Source organism: Phyllobates terribilis, unplaced genomic scaffold, assembly GCF_046119375.1.
Source record: "Phyllobates terribilis strain yellow unplaced genomic scaffold, ASM4611937v1 Scaffold_8__6_contigs__length_399053987, whole genome shotgun sequence".
Lineage (NCBI taxonomy): Eukaryota > Metazoa > Chordata > Amphibia > Anura > Dendrobatidae > Phyllobates > Phyllobates terribilis.
This window is the reverse complement of record NW_027362768.1, coordinates 223,344,405-223,369,984: the sequence shown is the minus strand read 5'-3', so window position 1 is coordinate 223,369,984 and position 25,580 is coordinate 223,344,405.

The following is a 25,580-nucleotide window of genomic DNA, read 5'->3' as shown; positions in this document are numbered from 1 at the left end:
TTAATAAAGATGCAGTCCCTAAATTATTATTTATTTTTTAATTAATTTTTCCCAAAACTTTTGACGTGGGCTTCGCCATATTTTTGTATGCCAGCCAGGTGCAGCATCCAGCTTCTATGAACGCGCCATTCTCTGGGGTGGCTGAGGACTGCAATTTTCAGCGGGGGGTGGGGGGGGGGGCAGAAAGCTTGGGCCTCCCTGCGCTGCAGATTCCATCCCCCAGCTGCCTATTTGTACCTAGCCGGACACAACAATATAGGGAAGCCCTTTTTTTCTTAATTATTCCATGAATTTCATGAATTTAAAAAAAAAAAACGTGGAGCTTCGCCCTATTTTTGTGTCCAGCCAGGTACAACTAGGCAGCTGGGGGCTGGAATCTGCAGCGCAGGGAGGCCCAAGCTTCCTGGGCCCCACCCGCTGCAAATTGCAGTCCGCAGCCGCCCCGGAAAATGGCGCGTTCATAGAAGCGCCATCTTCTGGCGCTGTACCCAACTCATCCAGGGCCCTGGTGCGGTGGCTCACTGGGTAATAAAGGGGTTAAGGCCAGCTTGGCATTATCAGCTGGCCCTAAGCCCGAAATTCATGGGGTCACGCCAATATTAGACATGACCACCATGAATTTCTAGTAAAGTATTTAAAAAAAACACAAACACCCAGAAAAAAGTCCTTTAATTGAAATAAACACACAATTCTTTATTGTTCTAAATTAAACCATACTTACCATCACGCCCATTCCAGCTGAAGCCAACGATCTCCTGCAATAAAAGAAAAATAATAAAGCAACCTCATCCTTACCTTTCCATGGCTCCCACGACGGCTCCAGCTCTGCTACATCGAGATGACAGGCTGGACCGCAGCAGAACGCTGCCATCCAGCCTGTCATCCCACAGACACTGAGAAGCGCAGGCATACTTCCACTCCTCAGTGTCTGGCTGTGACGGCATCCAGATGAGCCGACAATGAACTCGGCTCACCTCATGTACGTCACTGACAGCGTGGGAGAATTCTCCTGCACTCAGCGCTTCAGCGTGAGAATTTTCCCACGCTGTCAGTGACGTGCATGAGGTGAGGTCATGTCCAATGAACTCGGCGCACCTCATGCACGTCACTGACAGCGTGGGAAAATTCTCACGCTGAAGCGCTGAGTGCAGGAGAATTTTCCCACGCTGTCAGTGACGTGCATGAGGTGAGCTGAGTTCATTGGACATGACCTCGGCTCATCTGGATGCCGTCACAGCGAGACACTGAGGAGCGCAAGCATGCCTGCGCTTCTCAGTGTCTGCGGGATGACAGGCTGGATGGCAGCGTTCTGCTGCGGTCCAGCCTGTCATCTCGATGTAGCAGAGCTGAAGCTGTCCTGGGAACCATGGAAAGGTAAGGATGAGGTTGCTTTATTATTTTACTTTTATTGCAGGAGATCGTTGGCTTCAGCTGGAATGGGCGTGATGGTAAGTATGGTTTAATTTAGAACAATAAAGAATTGTGTCTTTATTTCAATTAAAGGACTTTTTTCTGGGTGTTTGTGTTTTTTTTAAATACTTTACTAGAAATTCATGGTGGTCATGTCTAATATTGGCGTGACCCCATGAATTTCGGGCTTAGGGCCAGCTGATAATGCCAAGCTGGCCTTAACCCCTTTATTACCCAGTGAGCCACCGCACCAGGGCCCTGGATGAGTTGGGTACAGCGCCAGAAGATGGCGCTTCTATGAACGCGCCATTTTCCGGGGCGGCTGCGGACTGCAATTTGCAGCGGGTGGGGCCCAGAAAGCTTGGGCCTCCCTGCGCTGCGGATTCCAGCCCCCAGCTGCCTTGTTGTACCTGGCTGGACACAAAAATAGGGCGAAGCCCCACGTATTTTTTTTTTTAATTATTTCATGAAATTCATGGAATAATTAAGAAAAAAGGGCTTCCCTATATTGTTGTGTCCGGCTAGGTACAAATAGGCAGCTGGTGGTTGGGGGCAGCCCGTTCCTGCCTGCTGTACCTGACTGGACACAAATATAGGGCGAAGCCCCACATAATTTTTTTTTAATTATTTCATGAATTTCCTGAAATAAGTAAAAAAAAATTGACGTGGGGCTTTGCACTATATTTGGGTCCAGCCAGGTACAGCAGGCAGGAACGGGCTGCCCCCAACCACCAGCTGCCTATTTGTACCTGGCCGGACACAACAATATAGGGAAGCCCTTTTTTTCTTAATTATTCCATGAATTTCATGAAATAATTAAAAAAAAAAAAACGTGGAGCTTCTCCCTATTTTTGTGTCCAGCCAGGTACAACTAGGCAGCTGGGGGATGGAATCTGCAGCGCAGGGAGGCCCAAGCTTTCTGCCCCCCGCTGAAAATTGCAGTCCGCAGCCGCCCCGGAAAATGGCGCGTTCATAGAAGCTGGATGCTGTACCTGGCTGGCATACAAAAATATGGCGAAGCCCACGTCAAAAGTTTTGGGAAAAATTAATTAAAAAATAAATAATAATTTAGGGACTGCATCTTTATTAACTCCTCAAATGTCATTTAGTGTTAAAATAATGGATTTATTTTAAAAAAAAATAGCGTTGGATCCCCCATAATTTTAGTCTCTAGCGGAGGTTAAGCAGACGGCTGGGGCAGATGTTTGAAGCCTGGGAAGGGGGTAAAACCCACGGAGCTTCCCAGGCTACTAATATCAGCCCCCAGCTGAATACCTAGCCTTTACTAGCTATTAAAATGGGGGACCCCCCCAAAAAAAATGACGTGGGGTCCCCCCTATTTTAATAGCTAGCAAAGGCTAGGCAGACAGCTGGGGGCTGATATTAATAGCCCAGGAAGGGTGCCATGAATATTGGCCCCCTCCCAGGCTAGAAACACCAGTCGTCAGCCGCCCCAGAAATGGCGCATCCATAGGATGCGCCAACTCTGGCACTTAGCCTCGCTCTTCCACGCTGCCCTGGTGCGGTGGCAGGGGGTAATAGTGGTGGGGTTCATGTCAGCGCCAGCTGCCATGAAGCCCAGGTTAGTAATGATGGGCGTCTATAAGACACCCCCATTCCTAACCTACAAAGTGTTAAAAAGAAAAAACACACTACACCCAGAAAAAAATAATTTATTTGAAATAAAACACACAATTTTATTTAATTCTTAGTTTACTAAAAATAATAGTTACCTGTCCACGTTCCTGCGCTGATCTCCCATGCACAGCTGTCACATCTGGAGATGGTGACAGCTGTGCATGGCTGCTGTAAGCTCACACTGCCGGGAACACGTCCGCTCCCGGCAGCGTGAGCCCCTGACTGAGGTCACCAGAGTGCATTCAGTCAGCGCAGCTCCGGAGACCTCATTTACGGCAGTGCTGTACCGTGGGAATTTCTCACGATACAGCAGGGCCGTAAAGCAGCTAACCGGAGCACCGCTGCCTTAACTCTGGTGAACCCTTACGGCCCCGTCATTCTAGCGGCGGCAGCGGTTCAGAGCGGTCACATTCTATGTGGCTGCTCTGAACTGGAGATCTTCGTGGGACACTCGTGGACTGCTACGGAGGGGTAAGGATAAGGTTGTGGTTTATTATTTTATATTTTATTACAGGAGATCGATGGCTTCGGGGAATTAGGTGTCTTGGTGAGTATAGGTGTAGTTTTTTATTTTTTACTTTATTTTAGGTGGCGATCGGCGGGGACAGGTAATGTATGAACTAATTTCTTTTAGGTAACCACTGGCCACCAATGACATGTATTTAACATTTATTGGGGACACAGTAGGGCAATTTATATAGCAGGATCAGGCTGATGGGAACTACTGCTCCCATCGAGCTGATCCTGCTGGCACGAGTGGACCGGGGACAGACATAGGCCGATGGGAGTAGTAGTGTCACATCGGCCTATGTCTGCCTGCACGCACACACCTGCACACACACCGCGCACACCCGCACAAACATCGCGCACACACCCCGCACACACACACCCCGCACACACACCCCGCACACACACACCCCGCACACACACTAATCATGACGGGTCTGGGAGGTGAGGCTGACCTGTGCGGCCGTGGGAAAGTTCATGTGAGTTCATGCAGTCAAGCATGAACTCACATGAACCCTCAGAGGGCACCGCGGCGACTTCAAATGAACAGCTGATCGGCATCAGCTGATACCTCAGCTGTTCATTTGAAATAACCGGCGGGAAAGCGCAGCACAGAACGGGACAGCCGGCGGTGAAGTCTTTTCAATGCCGGCTTCCCCGCCCGGGTCCTTCACTCCCCGCTCCTTGGAGCTGCGCTCCCCGCCCGGTCCTAACTTACTATCGGGATGGGAGGTGGCGAGGGGAGCGGAGGATCGGGGTGGGAGGCTGCGGGGAAGCAGTATGGGGCTGTGTGATTGTTTAAAAGCCGGCGGCTTTATACCGCCCGCCGGCTTTTAAACAATCAGGAGAATTCTCCCCCGCTGGGATGGCATTCTGATGACAGGCTGGATCGCGCTGCCATCCAACTTGTCATCCTTCAGAGACACTGCAGAGCGCAGGCATTATGGGAACTTCCTATTCCGGTATTCGATATTGTAAAAGTATCGGAATTAAGTATCGGAATTCCGATACCGCGAATATCGGCCGATACCCGATATTACAGTATCGGAATGCTCAACACTACCAATGAGTCCTTGATATTTAGTCGTTTTCAGCCAATTTTCTGGATTTTTGAAAATTTCACTTTTTTGTGAAAATATCCACTAAATGAGGGAATAATATGTGTGAGGGTACCCCAGGAGAGTTCCAAATGTGTGTGGGTAGAAAATATATCCCACGGGGGTAAAATTGAAAAAAGTTGAAAAAAATTTTTTTTTTGGACTCTTGTCATTTTTCCGGCGTTTATCAGACTTTCAGATAGGGCAAATGTCTTTGAGCGTTCCGATTTCAGTTCCAGAGCGATTTGCCCAATGAGTCCTTGATATTTAGTCGTTTTCAGCCAATTTTGTGGATTTTTGAAAATTTCACTTTTTTGTGAAAATATCCACTAAATGAGGGAATAATATATGTGAGGGTACCCCAGGAGAGTTCCAAATGTGTGTGGGTAGAATATATCTCACGGGGGTAAAATTAAAAAAAGTTGAAAAAAATTTTTTTTTGGACTTAGCCATTTTTCGGCCGTTTATCAGACTTTCAGATAGGGCAAATGTCAGTGAGCGTTCCGATTTCAGTTCCAGAGCGATTTGCCCAATGAGTCCTTGATATTTAGTCGTTTTCAGCCAATTTTCTGGATTTTTGAAAATTTCACTTTTTTGTGAAAATATCCACTAAATGAGGGAATAATATGTGTGAGGGTACCCCAGGAGAGTTCCAAATGTGTGTGGGTAGAATATATATCCCACGGGGGTAAAATTAAAAAAAGTTGAAAAACATTTTTTTTTGGACTTAGTCATTTTTCCGCCGTTTATCAGACTTTCAGATAGGGCAAATGTCAGTGAGCATTCCGATTCCTGTTCCAGAGCGATTCGCCCAATGAGTCCTTGATATTTAGTCGTTTTCAGCCAATTTTCTGGATTTTTGAAAATTTCACTTTTTTGTGAAAATATCCACTAAATGAGGGAATAATATTTGTGAAGGTACCCCAGGACAGTTCCAAATGTGTGTGGGTAGAATATATATCCCACGGGGGTAAAATTAAAAAAAGTTTAAAAAAAATTTTTTTTCGACTTAGTCATTTTTCCGCCGTTTATCAGACTTTCAGATAGGGCAAATGTCAGTGAGCGTTCCGATTTCAGTTCCAGAGCGATTCGCCCAATGAGTACTTGATATTTAGTCGTTTTCAGCCAATTTTCTGGATTTTTGAAAATTTCACTTTTTTGTGAAAATATCCACTAAATGAGGGAATAATATATGTGAGGGTACCCCAGGAGAGTTCCAAATGTGTGTGGGTAGAATATATCTCCCACGGGGGTAAAATTAAAAAAAGTTGAAAAAATTTTTTTTTGGACTTAGCCATTTTTCGGCCGTTTATCAGACTTTCAGATAGGGCAAATGTCAGTGAGCGTTCCAATTTCAGTTCCAGAGCGATTTGCCCAATGAGTAGTGTTGAGCGATACCTTCCGATATCAGGAAATATCGTATCGTATTGGATCGGGCCGATACCCAAAAAGTATCGGATATCGCCGATTCCGATACCGGAAACCAATGCAAGTCAATGGGACACAAAAATCGGAATGAAAATAAACCCTTTCTTTCCTTGTAGGTTAATTCTACATGAAGTAAAACAACTAAGAATAATGTAGAATGACATGAAAAGCCGGCAATTCATCAGCGGCATTCACCGGTACCCGACAATTTACAACAGAAAGAATAGAGCTTCACACATAGATTAGATAGATAGAAACATGTCAGTCACATATATAAGAAGTACAGTGACAGTGTTGCTTACTGTACTTGTCATTTAGTGTAAAGGATTTATTTAAAAAAATAATAGTGTTTTCATGCACCGTCTCTTTAAGAAAGCCGGCCGGCAATTCAGCATCTGTACCCGACAATTTAGAATAGAAAGAATAGAGAATCACACATAGATTAGATAGATAGAAACATGTCAGTCACATATATATGAAGTACAGTGACAGTGTTGCTTACTGTACTTGTCATTTAGTGTTAAAATAAAGGATTTATTTAAAAAAAAATTGGCGTGGGGTTCCCCTTAATTTTAGGCTCTAGCGGAGGTTAAGCAGACAGCTGGGGCAAATGTTTGAAGCCTGGGAAGGGGGTAATACCCACAGAGCTTCCCAGGCTACTAATATCAGCCCCCAGCTGAATACCTAGCCTTTACTAGCTATTAAAATGGGGGACCCCCCCAAAAAAAATGACGTGGGGTCCCCCCTATTTTAATAGCTAGCAAAGGCTAGGCAGACAGCTGGGGGCTGATATTAATAGCCCAGGAAGGGTGCCATGAATATTGGCCCCCTCCCAGGCTAGAAACACCAGTCGTCAGCCGCCCCAGAAATGGCGCATCCATAGGATGCGCCAACTCTGGCACTTAGCCTCGCTCTTCCACGCTGCCCTGGTGCGGTGGCAGGGGGTAATAGTGGTGGGGTTCATGTCAGCGCCAGCTGCCATGAAGCCCAGGTTAGTAATGATGGGTGTCTATAAGACACCCCCATTCCTAACCTACAAATTGTTAAAAAGAAAAAACACACTACACCCAGAAAAAAATAATTTATTTGAAATAAAACACACAATTTTATTTAATTCTTAGTTTACTAAAAATAATAGTTACCTGTCCACGTTCCTGCGCTGATCTCCCATGCACAGCTGTCACATCTGGAGATGGTGACAGCTGTGCATGGCTGCTGTAAGCTCACACTGCCGGGAACACGTCCGCTCCCGGCAGCGTGAGCCCCTGACTGAGGTCACCGGAGTGCATTCAGTCAGCGCAGCTCCGGAGACCTCGTTTACGGCAGTGCTGTACCGTGGGAATTTCTCACGATACAGCAGGGCCGTAAAGCAGCTAACCGGAGCACCGCTGCCTTAACTCTGGTGAACCCTTACGGCCCCGTCATTCTAGCGGCGGCAGCGGTTCAGAGCGGTCACATTCTATGTGGCTGCTCTGAACTGGAGATCTTCGTGGGACACTCGTGGACTGCTACGGAGGGGTAAGGATAAGGTTGTGGTTTATTATTTTATATTTTATTACAGGAGATCGATGGCTTCGGGGAATTAGGTGTCTTGGTGAGTATAGGTGTAGTTTTTTATTTTTTACTTTATTTTAGGTGGCGATCGGCGGGGACAGGTAATGTATGAACTAATTTCTTTTAGGTAACCACTGGCCACCAATGACATGTATTTAACATTTATTGGGGACACAGTAGGGCAATTTATATAGCAGGATCAGGCTGATAGGAACTACTGCTCCCATCGAGCTGATCCTGCTGGCACGAGTGGACCGGGGACAGACATAGGCCGATGGGAGTAGTAGTGTCACATCGGCCTATGTCTGCCTGCACGCACACACCCGCACACACACCGCGCACACCCGCACAAACATCGCGCACACACCCCGCACACACACACCCCGCACACACACCCCGCACACACACACCCCGCACACACACTAATCATGACGGGTCTGGGAGGTGAGGCTGACCTGTGCGGCCGTGGGAAAGTTCATGTGAGTTCATGCAGTCAAGCATGAACTCACATGAACCCTCAGAGGGCACCGCGGCGACTTCAAATGAACAGCTGATCGGCATCAGCTGATACCTCAGCTGTTCATTTGAAATAACCGGCGGGAAAGCGCAGCACAGAACGGGAAAGCCGGCGGTGAAGTCTTTTCACTGCCGGCTTCCCCGCCCGGGTCCTTCACTCCCCGCTCCTTGGAGCTGCGCTCCCCGCCCGGTCCTAACTTACTATCGGGATGGGAGGTGGCGAGGGGAGCGGAGGATCGGGGTGGGAGGCTGCGGGGAAGCAGTATGGGGCTGTGTGATTGTTTAAAAGCCGGCGGCTTTATACCGCCCGCCGGCTTTTAAACAATCAGGAGAATTCTCCCCCGCTGGGATGGCATTCTGATGACAGGCTGGATCGCGCTGCCATCCAACTTGTCATCCTTCAGAGACACTGCAGAGCGCAGGCATTATGGGAACTTCCTATTCCGGTATTCGATATTGTAAAAGTATCGGAATTAAGTATCGGAATTCCGATACCGCGAATATCGGCCGATACCCGATATTACAGTATCGGAATGCTCAACACTACCAATGAGTCCTTGATATTTAGTCGTTTTCAGCCAATTTTCTGGATTTTTGAAAATTTCACTTTTTTTTGAAAATATCCACTAAATGAGGGAATAATATATGTGAGGGTACCCCAGGAGAGTTCCAAATGTGTGTGGGTAGAATATATCTCCCACGGGGGTAAAATAAAAAAAAGTTGAAAAAAATTTTTTTTTCGACTTAGCCATTTTTCGGCCGTTTATCAGACTTTCAGATAGGGCAAATGTCAGTGAGCGTTCCGATTTCAGTTCCAGAGCGATTTGCCCAATGAGTCCTTGATATTTAGTCGTTTTCAGCCAATTTTCTGGATTTCTGAAAATTTCACTTTTTTGTGAAAATATCCACTAAATGAGGGAATAATATGTGTGAGGGTACCCCAGGAGAGTTCCAAATGTGTGTGGGTAGAATATATATCCCACGGGGGTAAATTTGAAAAAAGTTGAAAAATTTTTTTTCTTGGACTGTCATTTTTTCGCCGTTTATCAGACTTTCAGATAGGGCAAATGTCAGTGAGCGTTCCGATTTCAGTTCCAGATCGATTTGCCCAATGAGTCCTTGATATTTAGTCGTTTTCAGCCAATTTTCTGGATTTTTGAAAATTTCACTTTTTTGTGAAAATATCCACTAAATGAGGGAATAATATAAGTGAGGGTACCCCAGGAGAGATCCAAATGTGTGTGGGTAGAATATATATCCCTCGGGGGTAAAATTAAAAAAAGTTGAAAAACATTTTTTTTTGGACTTAGTCATTTTTCCGCCGTTTATCAGACTTTCAGATAGGGCAAATGTCAGTGAGCGTTCCGATTCCAGTTCCAGAGCGATTCGCCCAATGAGTCCTAGATATTTAGTCGTTTTCAGCCAATTTTCTGTATTTTTGAAAATTTCACTTTTTTGTGAAAATATCCACTAAATGAGGGAATAATATTTGTGAGGGTACCCCAGGAGAGTTCCAAATGTGTGTGGGTAGAATATATATCCCACGGGGGTAAATTTGAAAAAAGTTGAAAAAATTTTTTCTTGGACTTAGTCATTTTTTCGCCGTTTATCAGACTTTCAGATAGGGCAAATGTCAGTGAGCATTCCGATTTCAGTTCCAGAGCGATTCGCCCATTGAGACCTTGATATGTAGTCGTTTACAGCCAATTTTCTGGATTTTTGAAAATTTTACTTTTTTGTGAAAATATCCACTAAATGAGGGAATAATATGTGTGAGGGTATCCCAAGACAGTTCCAAATGTGTGTGGGTAGAATATATCTCCCACGGGGGTAAAATTAAAAAAAGTTTCAAAAAATTTTTTTGGGGACTTAGCAATTTTTCCGGCGTTCATCAGACTTTCAGATAGGGCAAATGTCAGTGAGCGTTCCGATTTCAGTTCCAGAGCGATTTGCCCAATGAGTCCTTGATATTTAGTAGTTTTCAGCCAATTTTCTGGATTTTTGAAAATTTCACTTTTTTGTGAAAATATCCACTAAATGAGGGAATAATATGTGTGAGGGTACCCCAGGAGAGTTCCAAATGTGTGTGGGTAGAATATATATCCCACGGGGGTAAATTTGAAAAAAGTTGAAAAATTTTTTTTCTTGGACTGTCATTTTTTCGCCGTTTATCAGACTTTCAGATAGGGCAAATGTCAGTGAGCGTTCCGATTTCAGTTCCAGATCGATTTGCCCAATGAGTCCTTGATATTTAGTCATTTTCAGCCAATTTTCTGGATTTTTGAAAATTTCACTTTTTTGTGAAAATATCCACTAAATGAGGAAATAATATGTGTGAGGGTACCCCAGGACAGTTCCAAATGTGTGTGGGTAGAATATATATCCCACGGGGGTAAAATTGAAAAAACTTGAAAAAAATTTTTTTTTGGACTTATTCATTTTTCCGGCGTTTATCAGACTTTCAGATAGGGCAAATGTCAGTGAGCATTCCGATTTCAGTTCCAGAGCGATTCGCCCAATGAGTCCTTGATATTTAGTCGTTTTCAGCCAATTTTCAGGAGTTTTGAAAATTTCACTTTTTTGTGAAAATATCCACTAAATGAGGGAATAATATTTGTGAACGTACCCCAGGACAGTTCCAAATGTGTGTGGGTAGAATATATATCCCACGGGGGTAAAATTAAAAAAAGTTGAAAAACATTTTTTTTTGGACTTAGTCATTTTTCCGCCGTTTATCAGACTTTCAGATAGGGCAAATGTCAGTGAGCGTTCAGATTTCAGTTCCAGAGCGATTCGACCAATGAGTCCTTGATATTTAGTCGTTTTCAGCCAATTTTCTGGATTTTTGAAAATTTCACTTTTTTGTGAAAATATCCACTAAATGAGGGAATAATATGTGTGAGGGTACCCCAGGAGAGTTCCAAATGTGTGTGGGGAGAAAATATCTCCCACGGGGGTAAAATTAAAAAAAGTTTTAAAAATTTTTTTTGCGGACTTAGCCATTTTTCCGGCGTTTATCAGACTTTCAGATAGGGCAAATGTCAGTGAGCGATCAGATTTCAGTTCCAGAGCGATTCGCCCAATGAGTCCTTGATATTTAGTCGTTTTCAGCCAATTTTCTGGATTTTTGAAAATTTCACTTTTTTGTGAAAATATCCACTAAATGAGGGAATAATATGTGTGAGGGTACACCAGGAGAGTTCCAAATGTGTGTGGGTAGAATATATATCCCACGGGGGTAAATTTGAAAAAAGTTGAAAAATTTTTTTTCTTGGACTCAGTCATTTTTTCACCGTTTATCAAACTTTCAGATAGGGCACATGTCAGTGAGCGTTCCGATTTCAGTTCCAGAGCGATTCGCCCAATGAGTCCTTGATATTTAGTCGTTTTCAGCCAATTTTCTGGATTTTTGAAAATTTCACTTTTTTGTGAAAATATCCACTAAATGAGGGAATAATATGTGTGAGGGTACCCCAGGAGAGTTCCAAATGTGTGTGGGTAGAATATATATCCCACGGGGGTAAAATTAAAAAAAGTTAAAAAAAATTTTTTTTTGGACTTAGTCATTTTTCCGGCGTTTATCAGACTTTCAGATAGGAGAAATGTCAGTGAGCGTTCCGATTTCAGTTCCAGAGCGATTTGCCCAATGAGTCCTTGATATTTAGTCGTTTTCAGCCAATTTTCTGGATTTTTGAAAATTTCACTTTTTTGTGAAAATATCCACTAAATGAGGGAATAATATGTGTGAGGGTACCCCAGGAGAGTTCCAAATGTGTGTGGGTAGAATATATATCCCACGGGGGTAAATTTGAAAAAAGTTGAAAAATTTTTTTTTTGGACTGTCATTTTTTCGCCGTTTATCAAACTTTCAGATAGGGCAAATGTCAGTGAGCGTTCCGATTTCAGTTCCAGAGCGATTCGCCCAATGAGTCCTTGATATTTAGTCGTTTTCAGCCAATTTTCTGGATTTTTGAAAATTTCACTTTTTTGTGAAAATATCCACTAAATGAGGGAATAATATGTGTGAGGGTACCCCAGGAGAGTTCCAAATGTGTGTGGGTAGAATATATATCCCACGGGGGTAAAATTAAAAAAAGTTTAAAAAATTTTTTTTTTGGACTTAGTCATTTTTCTGGCGTTTATCAGACTTTCAGATAGGGCAAATGTCAGTGAGCGTTCCGATTTCAGTTCCAGAGCGATTTGCCCAATGAGTCCTTGATATTTAGTCGTTTACAGCCAATTTTTTGTATTTTTGAAAATTTTACTTTTTTGTGAAAATATCCACTAAATGAGGGAATAATATGTGTGAGGGTACCCCAGGAGAGTTCCAAATATGTGTGGGTAGAATATATCTCCCACGGGGGTAAAATTAAAAAAAGTTTTAAAAAATTTTTTTTGGACTTAGTCATTTTTCCATCGTTTATCAGACTTTCAGATAGGGCAAATGTCAGTGAGCGTTCCGATTTCAGTTCCAGAGCGATTCGCCCAATGAGACCTTGATATTTAGTAGTTTTCAGACAATTTTCTGGATTTTTGAAAATTTCACTTTTTTGTGAAAACATCCACTAAATGAGGGAATAATATGTGTGAGGGTTCCCCAGGAGAGTTCCAAATGTGTGTGGGTAGAATATATATCCCACGGAGGTAAATTTGAAAAAAGTTGAAAAACTTTTTTTCTTGGACTTAGTCATTTTTCCGGCGTTTATCATACTTTCAGATAGGGGAAGTGTCAGTGTGCATTCCCATTTCAGTTCCAGAGCGATTCGCCCAATGAGTCCTTGATATTTAGTCGTTTTCAGCCAATTTTCTGTATTTTTGAAAATTTCACTTTTTTGTGAAAATATCCACTAAATGAGGGAATAATATGTGTGAGGGTACCCCAGGAGAGTTCCAAATGTGTGTGGGTAGAATATATATCCCACGGTGGTAAATTTAAAAAAAGTTGAAAAAATTTTTTTTTTGGACTTAGTCATTTTTCCGCCATCTATCAGACTTTCAGATAGGGCAAATGTCAGTGAGCGTTCCGATTTCAGTTCCAGAGCGATTTGCCCAATGAGTCCTTGATATTTAGTCGTTTTCAGCCAATTTTCTGGATTTTTGAAAATTTCACTTTTTTTGTGAAAATATCCACTAAATGAGGGAATAATATGTGTGAGGGTACCCCAGGAGAGTTCCAAATGTGTGTTGGTAGAATATATATCCCACGGGGGTAAATTTGAAAAAAGTTGAAAAATTTTTTTTTTGGACTGTCATTTTTTCGCCGTTTATCAAACTTTCAGATAGGGCAAATGTCAGTGAGCGTTCCGATTTCAGTTTCAGAGCGATTCGCCCAATGAGTCCTTGATATTTAGTCGTTTTCAGCCAATTTTCTGGATTTTTGAAAATTTCACTTTTTTGTGAAAATATCCACTAAATGAGGGAATAATATGTGTGAGGGTACCCCAGGAGAGTTCCAAATGTGTGTGGGTAGAATATATATCCCACGGGGGTAAATTTGAAAAAAGTTGAAAAACTTTTTTTCTTGGACTTAGTCATTTTTCCGGCGTTTATCATACTTTCAGATAGGGGAAGTGTCAGTGTGCATTCCGATTTCAGTTCCAGAGCGATTCGCCCAATGAGTCCTTGATATTTAGTCGTTTTCAGCCAATTTTCTGGATTTTTGAAAGTTTCACTTTTTTGTGAAAATATCCACTAAATGAGGGAATAATATGTGTGAGGGTACCCCAGGAGAGTTCCAAATGTGTGTGGGTAGAATATATATCCCACAGGGGTAAAATTAAAAAAAGTTTTAAAAATTTTTTTTTTGGACTTAGTCATTTTTCCGGCGTTTATCAGACTTTCAGATAGGAGAAATGTCAGTGAGCATTCCGATTTCAGTTCCAGAGCGATTCGCCCAATGAGTCCTTGATATTTAGTCGTTTTCAGCCAATTTTCTGGATTTTTGAAAATTTCGCTTTTTTGTGAAAATATCCACTAAATGAAGGAATAATATGTGTGAGGGTACCCCAGGAGAGTTCCAAATGTGTGTGGGTAGAATATATATCCCACGGTGGTAAAATTAAAAAAAGTTGAAAAAAATTTTTTTTTGGACTTAGTCATTTTTCCGCCGTTTATCAGACTTTCAGATAGGGCAAATGTCAGTGAGCGTTCCGATTTCAGTTCCAGAGCGATTCGCCCAATGAGTCCTTGATATTTAGTCGTTTTCAGCCAATTTTCTGGATTTTTGAAAATTTCACTTTTTTGTGAAAATATCCACTAAATGAGGGAATAATATGTGTGAGGGTACCCCAGGAGAGTTCCAAATGTGTGTGGGTAGAATATATATCCCACGGGGGTAAAATTAAAAAAAGTTTAAAAAATTTTTTTTTTGGACTTAGTCATTTTTCCGGCGTTTATCAGACTTTCAGATAGGAGAAATATCAGTGAGCGTTCCGATTTCAGTTCCAGAGCGATTTGCCCAATGAGTCCTTGATATTTAGTCGTTTTCAGCCAATTTTCTGGATTTTTGAAAATTTCACTTTTTTGTGAAAATATCCACTAAATGAGGGAATAATATGTGTGAGGGTACCCCAGGAGAGTTCCAAATGTGTGTGGGTAGAATATATATCCCACGGGGGTAAATTTGAAAAAAGTTGAAAAATTTTTTTTTTGGACTGTCATTTTTCCGCCGTTTATCAGACTTTCAGATAGGGCAAATGTCAGTGAGCGTTCCGATTTCAGTTCCAGAGCGATTCGCCCAATGAGTCCTTGATATTTAGTCGTTTTCAGCCAATTTTCTGGATTTTTGAAAATTTCACTTTTTTGTGAAAATATCCACTAAATGAGGGAATAATATGTGTGAGGGTACCCCAGGAGAGTTCCAAATGTGTGTGGGTAGAATATATATCCCACGGGGGTAAATTTGAAAAAAGTTGAAAAATTTTTTTTCTTGGACTGTCATTTTTTCGCCGTTTATCAAACTTTCAGATAGGGCAAATGTCAGTGAGCGTTCTGATTTCAGTTCCAGAGCGATTCGCCCAATGAGTCCTTGATATTTAGTCGTTTTCAGCCAGTTTTCTGGATTTTTGAAAATTTCACTTTTTTGTGAAAATATCCACTAAATGAGGGAATAATATGTGTGAGGGTACCCCAGGAGAGTTCCAAATGTGTGTGGGTAGAATATATATCCCACGGGGGTAAATTTGAAAAAAGTTGAAAAATTTTTTTTTTGGACTGTCATTTTTTCGCCGTTTATCAAACTTTCAGATAGGGCAAATGTCAGTGAGCGTTCCGATTTCAGTTCCAGAGCGATTCGCCCAATGAGTCCTTGATATTTAGTCGTTTTCAGCCAATTTTCTGGATTTTTGAAAATTTCACTTTTTTGTGAAAATATCCACTAAATGAGGGAATAATATGTGTGAGGGTACCCCAGGAGAGTTCCAAATGTGTGTGGGTAGAATATATATCCCACGGGGGTAAATTTGAAAAAAGTTGAAAAATTTTTTTTTTGGACTGTCATTTTTTCGCCGTTTATCAAACTTTCAGATAGGGCAAATGTCAGTGAGCGTTCCGATTTCAGTTCCAGAGCGATTCGCCCAATGAGTCCTTGATATTTAGTCGTTTCCAGCCAATTTTCTGGATTTTTGAAAATTTCACTTTTTTGTGAAAATATCCACTAAATGAGGGAATAATATGTGTGAGGGTACCCCAGGAGAGTTCCAAATGTGTGTGGGTAGAATATATATCCCACGGGGGTAAAATTAAAAAAAGTTTAAAAAATTTTTTTTTTGGACTTAGTCATTTTTCCGGCGTTTATCAGACTTTCAGATAGGGCAAATGTCAGTGAGCGTTCCGATTTCAGTTCCAGAGCGATTTGCCCAATGAGTCCTTGATATTTAGTCGTTTACAGCCAATTTTTTGTATTTTTGAAAATTTTACTTTTTTGTGAAAATATCCACTAAATGAGGGAATAATATGTGTGAGGGTACCCCAGGAGAGTTCCAAATGTGTGTGGGTAGAATATATCTCCCACGGGGGTAAAATTAAAAAAAGTTTAAAAAAATTTTTTTTGGACTTAGTCATTTTTCCATCGTTTATCAAACTTTCAGATAGGGCAAATGTCAGTGAGCGATCCGATTTCAGTTCCAGAGCGATTCACCCAATGAGTCCTTGATATTTAGTCGTTTTCAGCCAATTTTCTGGATTTTTGAAAATTTCACTTTTTTGTGAAAATATCCACTAAATGAGGGAATAATATGTGTGAGGGTTCCCCAGGAGAGTTCCAAATGTGTGTGGGTAGAATATATATCCCACGGGGGTAAATTTGAAAAAAGTTGAAAAACTTTTTTTCTTGGACTTAGTCATTTTTCCGGCGTTTATCATACTTTCAGATAGGGGAAGTGTCAGTGTGCATTCCCATTTCAGTTCCAGAGCGATTCGCCCAATGAGTCCTTGATATTTAGTCGTTTTCAGCCAATTTTCTGGATTTTTGAAAATTTCACTTTTTTGTGAAAATATCCACTAAATGAGGGAATAATATGTGTGAGCGTACCCCAGGAGAGTTCCAAATGTGTGTGGGTAGAATATATATCCCACGGTGGTAAAATTAAAAAAAGTTTAAAAAATTTTTTTTTTGGACTTCGTCATTTTTCCGGCGTTTATCAGACTTTCAGATAGGGCAAATGTCAGTGAGCGATCCGATTTCAGTTCCAGAGCGATTCACCCAATGAGTCCTTGATATTTAGTCGTTTTCAGCCAATTTTCTGGATTTTTGAAAATTTCACTTTTTTGTGAAAATATCCACTAAATGAGGGAATAATATGTGTGAGGGTTCCCTAGGAGAGTTCCAAATGTGTGTGGGTAGAATATATATCCCACGGGGGTAAATTTGAAAAAAGTTGAAAAACTTTTTTTCTTGGACTTAGTCATTTTTCCGGCGTTTATCATACTTTCAGATAGGGGAAGTGTCAGTGTGCATTCCCATTTCAGTTCCAGAGCGATTCGACCAATGAGTCCTTGATATTTAGTCGTTTTCAGCCAATTTTCTGGATTTTTGAAAATTTCACTTTTTTGTGAAAATATCCACTAAATGAGGGAATAATATGTGTGAGGGTACCCCAGGAGAGTTCCAAATGTGTGTGGGTAGAATATATATCCCACGGGGGTAAAATTAAAAAAAGTTTAAAAAATTTTTTTTTTGGACTTAGTCATTTTTCCGGCGTTTATCAGACTTTCAGATAGGAGAAATGTCAGTGAGCATTCCGATTTCAGTTCCAGAGCAATTCTCCCAATGAGTCCTTGATATTTAGTCGTTTTCAGCCAATTTTCTGGATTTTTGAAAATTTCGCTTTTTTGTGAAAATATCCACTAAATGAAGGAATAATATGTGTGAGGGTACCCCAGGAGAGTTCCAAATGTGTGTGGGTAGAATATATATCCCACGGGGGTAAAATTAAAAAAAGTTTAAAAAATTTTTTTTTTGGACTTAGTCATTTTTCCGGCGTTTATCAGACTTTCAGATAGGAGAAATGTCAGTGAGCGTTCCGATTTCAGTTCCAGAGCGATTTGCCCAATGAGTCCTTGATATTTAGTCGTTTTCAGCCAATTTTCTGGATTTTTGAAAATTTCACTTTTTTGTGAAAATATCCACTAAATGAGGGAATAATATGTGTGAGGGTACCCCAGGAGAGTTCCAAATGTGTGTGGGTAGAATATATATCCCACGGGGGTAAATTTGAAAAAAGTTGAAAAATTTTTTTTCTTGGACTGTCATTTTTTCGCCGTTTATCAAACTTTCAGATAGGGCAAATGTCAGTGAGCGTTCCGATTTCAGTTCCAGAGCGATTCGCCCAATGAGTCCTTGATATTTAGTCGTTTTCAGCCAATTTTCTGGATTTTTGAAAATTTCACTTTTTTGTGAAAATATCCACTAAATGAGGGAATAATATGTGTGAGGGTACCCCAGGAGAGTTCCAAATGTGTGTGGGTAGAATATATATCCCACGGGGGTAAAATTAAAAAAAGTTTAAAAAATTTTTTTTTTGGACTTAGTCATTTTTCCGGCGTTTATCAGACTTTCAGATAGGAGAAATGTCAGTGAGCATTCCGATTTCAGTTCCAGAGCGATTCGCCCAATGAGTCCTTGATATTTAGTCGTTTTCAGCCAATTTTCTGGATTTTTGAAAATTTTGCTTTTTTGTGAAAATATCCACTAAATGAAGGAATAATATGTGTGAGGGTACCCCAGGAGAGTTCCAAATGTGTGTGGGTAGAATATATATCCCACGGTGGTAAAATTAAAAAAAGTTGAAAAAAATTTTTTTTTTGGACTTAGTCATTTTTCCGCCGTTTATCAGACTTTCAGATAGGGCAAATGTCAGTGAGCGTTCCGATTTCAGTTCCAGAGCGATTTGCCCAATGAGTCCTTGATATTTAGTCGTTTTCAGCCAATTTTCTGGATTTTTGAAAATTTCACTTTTTTGTGAAAATATCCACTAAATGAGGGAATAATATGTGTGAGGGTACCCCAGGAGAGTTCCAAATGTGTGTGGGTAGAATATATATCCCACGGGGGTAAAATTAAAAAAAGTTTAAAAAATTTTTTTTTGGACTTAGTAATTTTTCCGGCGTTTATCAGACTTTCAGATAGGAGAAATGTCAGTGAGCGTTCCGATTTCATTTCCAGAGCGATTTGCCCAATGAGTCCTTGATATTTAGTCGTTTTCAGCCAATTTTCTGGATTTTTGAAAATTTCACTTTTTTGTGAAAATATCCACTAAATGAGGGAATAATATGTGTGAGGGTACCCCAGGAGAGTTCCAAATGTGTGTGGGTAGAATATATATCCCACGGGGGTAAATTTGAAAAAAGCTGAAAAACTTTTTTTCTTGGACTTAGTCATTTTTCCGGCGTTTATCATACTTTCAGATAGGGGAAGTGTCAGTGTGCATTCCGATTTCAGTTCCAGAGCGATTCGCCCAATGAGTCCTTGATATTTAGTCGTTTTCAGCCAATTTTCTGGATTTTTGAAAATTTCGCTTTTTTGTGAAAATATCCACTAAATGAAGGAATAATATGTGTGAGGGTACCCCAGTAGAGTTCCAAATGTGTGTGGGTAGAATATATATCCCACGGGGGTAAATTTGAAAAAAGTTGAAAAACTTTTTTTCTTGGACTTAGGTCATTTTTCCGGCGTTTATCAGACTTTCAGATAGGGGAAGTGTCAGTGAGCATTTCGATTTCAGTTCCAGAGCGATTTGCCCAATGAGTCCGTGATATTTAGTCGTTTTCAGCCAATTTTCTGGATTTTTGAAAATTTCACTTTTTTGTGAAAATATCCACTAAATGAGGGAATAATATGTGTGAGGGTACCCCAGGAGAGTTCCAAATGTGTGTGGGTAGAATATATATCCCACGGGGGTAAAATTAAAAAAAGTTTAAAAAATTTTTTTTTTGGACTTAGTCATTTTTCCGGCGTTTAGCAGACTTTCAGATAGGGCAAATGTCAGTGAGCGATCCGTTTTCAGTTCCAGAGCGATTCACCCAATGAGTCCTTGATATTTAGTCGTTTTCAGCCAATTTTCTGTATTTTTGAAAATTTCACTTTTTTGTGAAAATATCCACTAAATGAGGGAATAATATGTGTGAGGGTACCCCAGGAGAGTTCCAAATGTGTGTGGGTAGAATATATATCCCACGGGGGTAAATTTGAAAAAAGTTGAAAAACTTTTTTTCTTGGACTTAGTCATTTTTCCGGCGTTTATCAAACTTTCAAATAGGGGAAGTGTCAGTGAGCATTCCGATTTCAGTTCCAGAGCGATTCGCCCAATGAGTCCTTGATATTTAGTCGTTTTCAGCCAATTTTCTGGATTTTTGAAAATTTCACTTTTTTGTGAAAATATCCACTAAATGAGGGAATAATATGTGTGAGGGTACCCCAGGAGAGTTCCAAATGTGTGTGGGTAGAATATATATCCCATTGGGGTAAAATTGAAAAAAGTTTAAAAAAATATTTTTTTTTGACTTAGCCATTTTTTTGGCATTTATCAGACTTTCAGATAGGGCAAATGTCAGTGAGCGTTCCGATTTCAGTTCCAGAGCGATTTGCCCAATGAGTCCTTGATATTTAGTCAATTTCAGCCAATTTTCTGGATTTTTGAAAATTTCACTTTTTTGTGAAAATATCCACTAAATGAGGGAATAATATGTGTGAGGGTACCCCAGGAGAGTTCCAAATGTGTGTGGGTAGAATATATATCCCACGGGGGTAAATTTGAAAAAAGCTGAAAAACTTTTTTTCTTGGACTTAGTCATTTTTCCGGCGTTTATCATACTTTCAGATAGGGGAAGTGTCAGTGTGCATTCCGATTTCAGTTCCAGAGCGATTCGCCCAATGAGTCCTTGATATTTAGTCGTTTTCAGCCAATTTTCTGGATTTTTGAAAATTTCGCTTTTTTGTGAAAATATCCACTAAATGAAGGAATAATATGTGTGAGGGTACCCCAGTAGAGTTCCAAATGTGTGTGGGTAGAATATATATCCCACGGGGGTAAATTTGAAAAAAGTTGAAAAACTTTTTTTCTTGGACTTAGGTCATTTTTCCGGCGTTTATCAGACTTTCAGATAGGGGAAGTGTCAGTGAGCATTCCGATTTCAGTTCCAGAGCGATTTGCCCAATGAGTCCTTGATATTTAGTCGTTTTCAGCCAATTTTCTGGATTTTTGAAAATTTCACTTTTTTGTGAAAATATCCACTAAATGAGGGAATAATATGTGTGAGGGTACCCCAGGAGAGTTCCAAATGTGTGTGGGTAGAATATATATCCCACAGGGGTAAAATTAAAAAAAGTTTTAAAAATTTTTTTTTTGGACTTAGTCATTTTTCCGGCGTTTATCAGACTTTCAGATAGGAGAAATGTCAGTGAGCATTCCGATTTCAGTTCCAGAGCGATTCGCCCAATGAGTCCTTGATATTTAGTCGTTTTCAGCCAATTTTCTGGATTTTTGAAAATTTCGCTTTTTTGTGAAAATATCCACTAAATGAAGGAATAATATGTGTGAGGGTACCCCAGTAGAGTTCCAAATGTGTGTGGGTAGAATATATATCCCACGGGGGTAAATTTGAAAAAAGTTGAAAAACTTTTTTTCTTGGACTTAGGTCATTTTTCCGGCGTTTATCAGACTTTCAGATAGGGGAAGTGTCAGTGAGCATTTCGATTTCAGTTCCAGAGCGATTTGCCCAATGAGTCCGTGATATTTAGTCGTTTTCAGCCAATTTTCTGGATTTTTGAAAATTTCACTTTTTTGTGAAAATATCCACTAAATGAGGGAATAATATGTGTGAGGGTACCCCAGGAGAGTTCCAAATGTGTGTGGGTAGAATATATATCCCATTGGGGTAAAATTGAAAAAAGTTTAAAAAAATATTTTTTTTTGACTTAGCCATTTTTTTGGCATTTATCAGACTTTCAGATAGGGCAAATGTCAGTGAGCGTTCCGATTTCAGTTCCAGAGCGATTTGCCCAATGAGTCCTTGATATTTAGTCAATTTCAGCCAATTTTCTGGATTTTTGAAAATTTCACTTTTTTGTGAAAATATCCACTAAATGAGGGAATAATATGTGTGAGGGTACCCCAGGAGAGTTCCAAATGTGTGTGGGTAGAATATATATCCCACGGGGGTAAATTTGAAAAAAGTTGAAAATTTTTTTTTCTTGGACTGTCATTTTTTCGCCGTTTATCAAACTTTCAGATAGGGCAAATGTCAGTGAGCGTTCCGATTTCAGTTCCAGAGCTATTCGCCCAATGAGTCCTTGATATTTAGTCGTTTTCAGCCAATTTTCTGGATTTTTGAAAATTTCACTTTTTTGTGAAAATATCCACTAAATGAGGGAATAATATGTGTGAGGGTACCCCAGGAGAGTTCCAAATGTGTGTGGGTAGAATATATATCCCACGGGGGTAAAATTGAAAAAAGTTTAAAAAAATATTTTTTTTGACTTAGCCATTTTTTTGGCATTTATCAGACTTTCAGATAGGGCAAATGTCAGTGAGCGTTCCGATTTCAGTTCCAGAGCGATTTGCCCAATGAGTCCTTGATATTTAGTCGTTTTCAGCCAATTTTCTGGATTTTTGAAAATTTCACTTTTTTGTGAAAATATCCACTAAATGAGGGAATAATATGTGTGAGGGTACCCCAGGAGAGTTCCAAATGTGTGTGGGTAGAATATATATCCCACGGGGGTAAATTTGAAAAAAGTTTAAAAAAATTTTTTTTTGGACTTAGTCATTTTTCCGGCGTTTATCAGACTTTCAGATAGGAGAAATATCAGTGAGCATTCCGATTTCAGTTCCAGAGCGATTCGCCCAACGAGTCCTTGATATTTAGTCGTTTTCAGCCAATTTTCTGGATTTTTGAAAATTTCGCTTTTTTGTGAAAATATCCACTAAATGAGGGAAAAATATGTGTGAGGGTACCCCAGGAGAGTTCCAAATGTGTGTGGGTAGAATATATATCCCACGGGGGTAAAATTGAATAAAGTTGAAAAACTTTTTTTCTTGGACTTAGTCATTTTTCCGGCGTTTATCATACTTTCAGATAGGGGAAGTGTCAGTGAGCATTCCGATTTCAGTTCCAGAGCGATTCGCCCAATGAGTCCTTGATATTTAGTCGTTTTCAGCCAATTTTCTGGATTTTTGAAAATTTCACTTTTTTGTGAAAATATCTACTAAATGAGGGAATAATATGTGTGAGGGTACCCCAGGAGAGTTCCAAATGTGTGTGGGTAGAATATATATCCCACGGGGGTAAATTTGAAAAAAGTTTAAAAAAAATTTTTTTTGGACTTAGTCATTTTTCCAGCGTTTATCAGACTTTCAGATAGGAGAAATGTCAGTGAGCATTCCGATTTCAGTTCCAGAGCGATTCGCCCAATGAGTCCTTGATATTTAGTCGTTTTCAGCCAATTTTCTGGATTTTTGAAAATTTCGCTTTTTTGTGAAAATATCCACTAAATGAGGGAATAATATGTGTGAGGGTACCCCAGGAGAGTTCCAAATGTGTGTGGGTAGAATATATATCCCACGGGGGTAAAATTTAAAAAAGTTGAAAAAAATTTTTTTTTAGACTTAGTCATTTTTCCGGCGTTTATCAGACTTTCAGATAGGGCAAATGTCAGTGTGCGTTCCGATTTCAGTTCCAGAGCGATTCGCCCAATGAGTCCTTGATATTTAGTCGTTTTCAGCCAATTTTCTTGATTTTTGAAAATTTCACTTTTTTGTGAAAATATCCACTAAATGAGGGAATAATATGTGTGAGGGTACCCCAGGAGAGTTCCAAATGTGTGTGGGTAGAATATATATCCCACGGGGGTAAATTTGAAAAAAGTTGAAAACATTTTTTTCTTGGACTTAGTCATTTTTCCGGCGTTTATCAGACTTTCAGATAGGGCAAATGTCAGTGAGCGTTCCGATTTCAATTCCAGAGCGATTCGCCCAATGAGACCTTGATATTTAGTCGTTTTCAGCCAATTTTCTGGATTTTTGAAAAATTTCACTTTTTTGTGAAAATATCCACTAAATGAGGGAATAATATGTGTGAGGGTACCCGAGGAGAGTTCCAAATGTGTGTGGGTAGAATATATATCCCACGGGGGTAAAATTAAAAACAGTTGAAAAAAAATTTTTCTTGTACTTATTCATTTTTCCGGCGTTTATCAGACTTTCAGATAGGGCAAATGTCAGTGAGCGTTCAGATTTCAGTTCCAGAGCGATTCGCCCAATGAGTCCTTGATATTTAGTCGTTTTCAGCCAATTTTCTGGATTTTTGAAAATTTCACTTTTTTGTGAAAATATCCACTAAATGAGGGAATAATATGTGTGAGGGTACCCCAGGAGAGTTTCAAATGTGTGTGAGTAGAATATATATCCCACGGGGGTAAATTTGAAAAAAGTTGAAAACCTTTTTTTCTTGTACTTAGTCATTTTTCCGGCGTTTATCAGACTTTCAGATAGGGGAAGTGTCAGTGAGCATTCCGATTTCAGTTCCAGAGCGATTCGACCAATGAGTCCTTGATATTTAGTCGTTTTCAGCCAATTTTCTGGATTTTTGAAAATTTCACTTTTTTGTGAAAATATCCACTAACTGAGGGAATAATATGTGTGAGGGTACCCCAGGAGAGTTCCAAATGTGTGTGGGTAGAATATGTATTCCACGGGGATAAAATTGAAAAAAGTTTAAAAAAATTTTTTTTTGGATTTAGCCATTTTTCCAGCGTTTATCAGACTTTCAGATGGGGCAAATGTCAGTGAGCGTTCCTATTTCAGTTCCAGAGCGATTCGCCCAATGAGTCCTTGATATTTAGTCGTTTTCAGCCAATTTTCAGGATTTTTGAAAATTTCACTTTTTTGTGAAAATATCCACTAAATGAGGGAATAATATGTGTGAGGGTACCCCAGGAGAGTTCCAAATGTGTGTGGGTAGAATATATATCCCACGGGTGTAAAATTAAAAAAAGTTGAAAAAAAAATTTTTTTTTAACTTAGTCATTTTTCCGGCGTTTATCAGACTTTCAGATAGTGCAAATGTCAGTGAGCGCTCCGATTTCAGTTCCAGAGCGATTCGCCCAATGAGTCCTTGATATTTAGTCGTTTTCAGCCAATTTTCTGGATTTTTGAAAATTTCACTTTTTTGTGAAAATATCAACTAAATGAAGGAATAATATTTGTGAAGGTACTCCAGGACAGTTCCAAATGTGTGTGGGTAGAATATATATCCCACGGGGGTAAAATTGAAAAAAGTTTAAAATTTTTTTTTTTGGGACTTAGCCATTTTTCCGGCGTTTATCAGACTTTCAGATAGGGCAAATGTCAGTGAGCGTTCCAATTTCAGTTCCAGAGCAATTCACCCAATGAGTCCTTGATATTTAGTCGTTTTCAGCCAATTTTCTGGATTTTTGAAAATTTCACTTTTTTGTGAAAATATCCACTAAATGAGGGAATAATATGTGTGAAGGTACCCCAGGAGAGTTTCAAATGTGTGTGGGTAGAATATATATCCCACGGGGGTAAATTTGAAAAAAGTTGAAAAAAATTTTTTTTTAGACATAGTCATTTTTCCGGCGTTTATCAGACTTTCAGATAGGGGAAATGTCAGTGAGCATTCCGATTTCAGTTCCAGAGCGATTTGCCCAATGAGTCCTTGATATTTAGTCGTTTTCAGCCAATTTTCTGGATTTTTGAAAATTTCACTTTTTTGTGAAAATATCCACTAAATGAGGGAATAATATGTGTGAGGGTACCCCAGGAGAGATCCAAATGTGTGTGGGTAGAATATATATCCCACGGGGGTAAATTTGAAAAAAGTTGAAAACATTTTTTTCTTGGACTTAGTCATTTTTCCGGCGTTTATCAGACTTTCAGATAGGGCAAATGTCAGTGAGCGTTCCGATTTCAG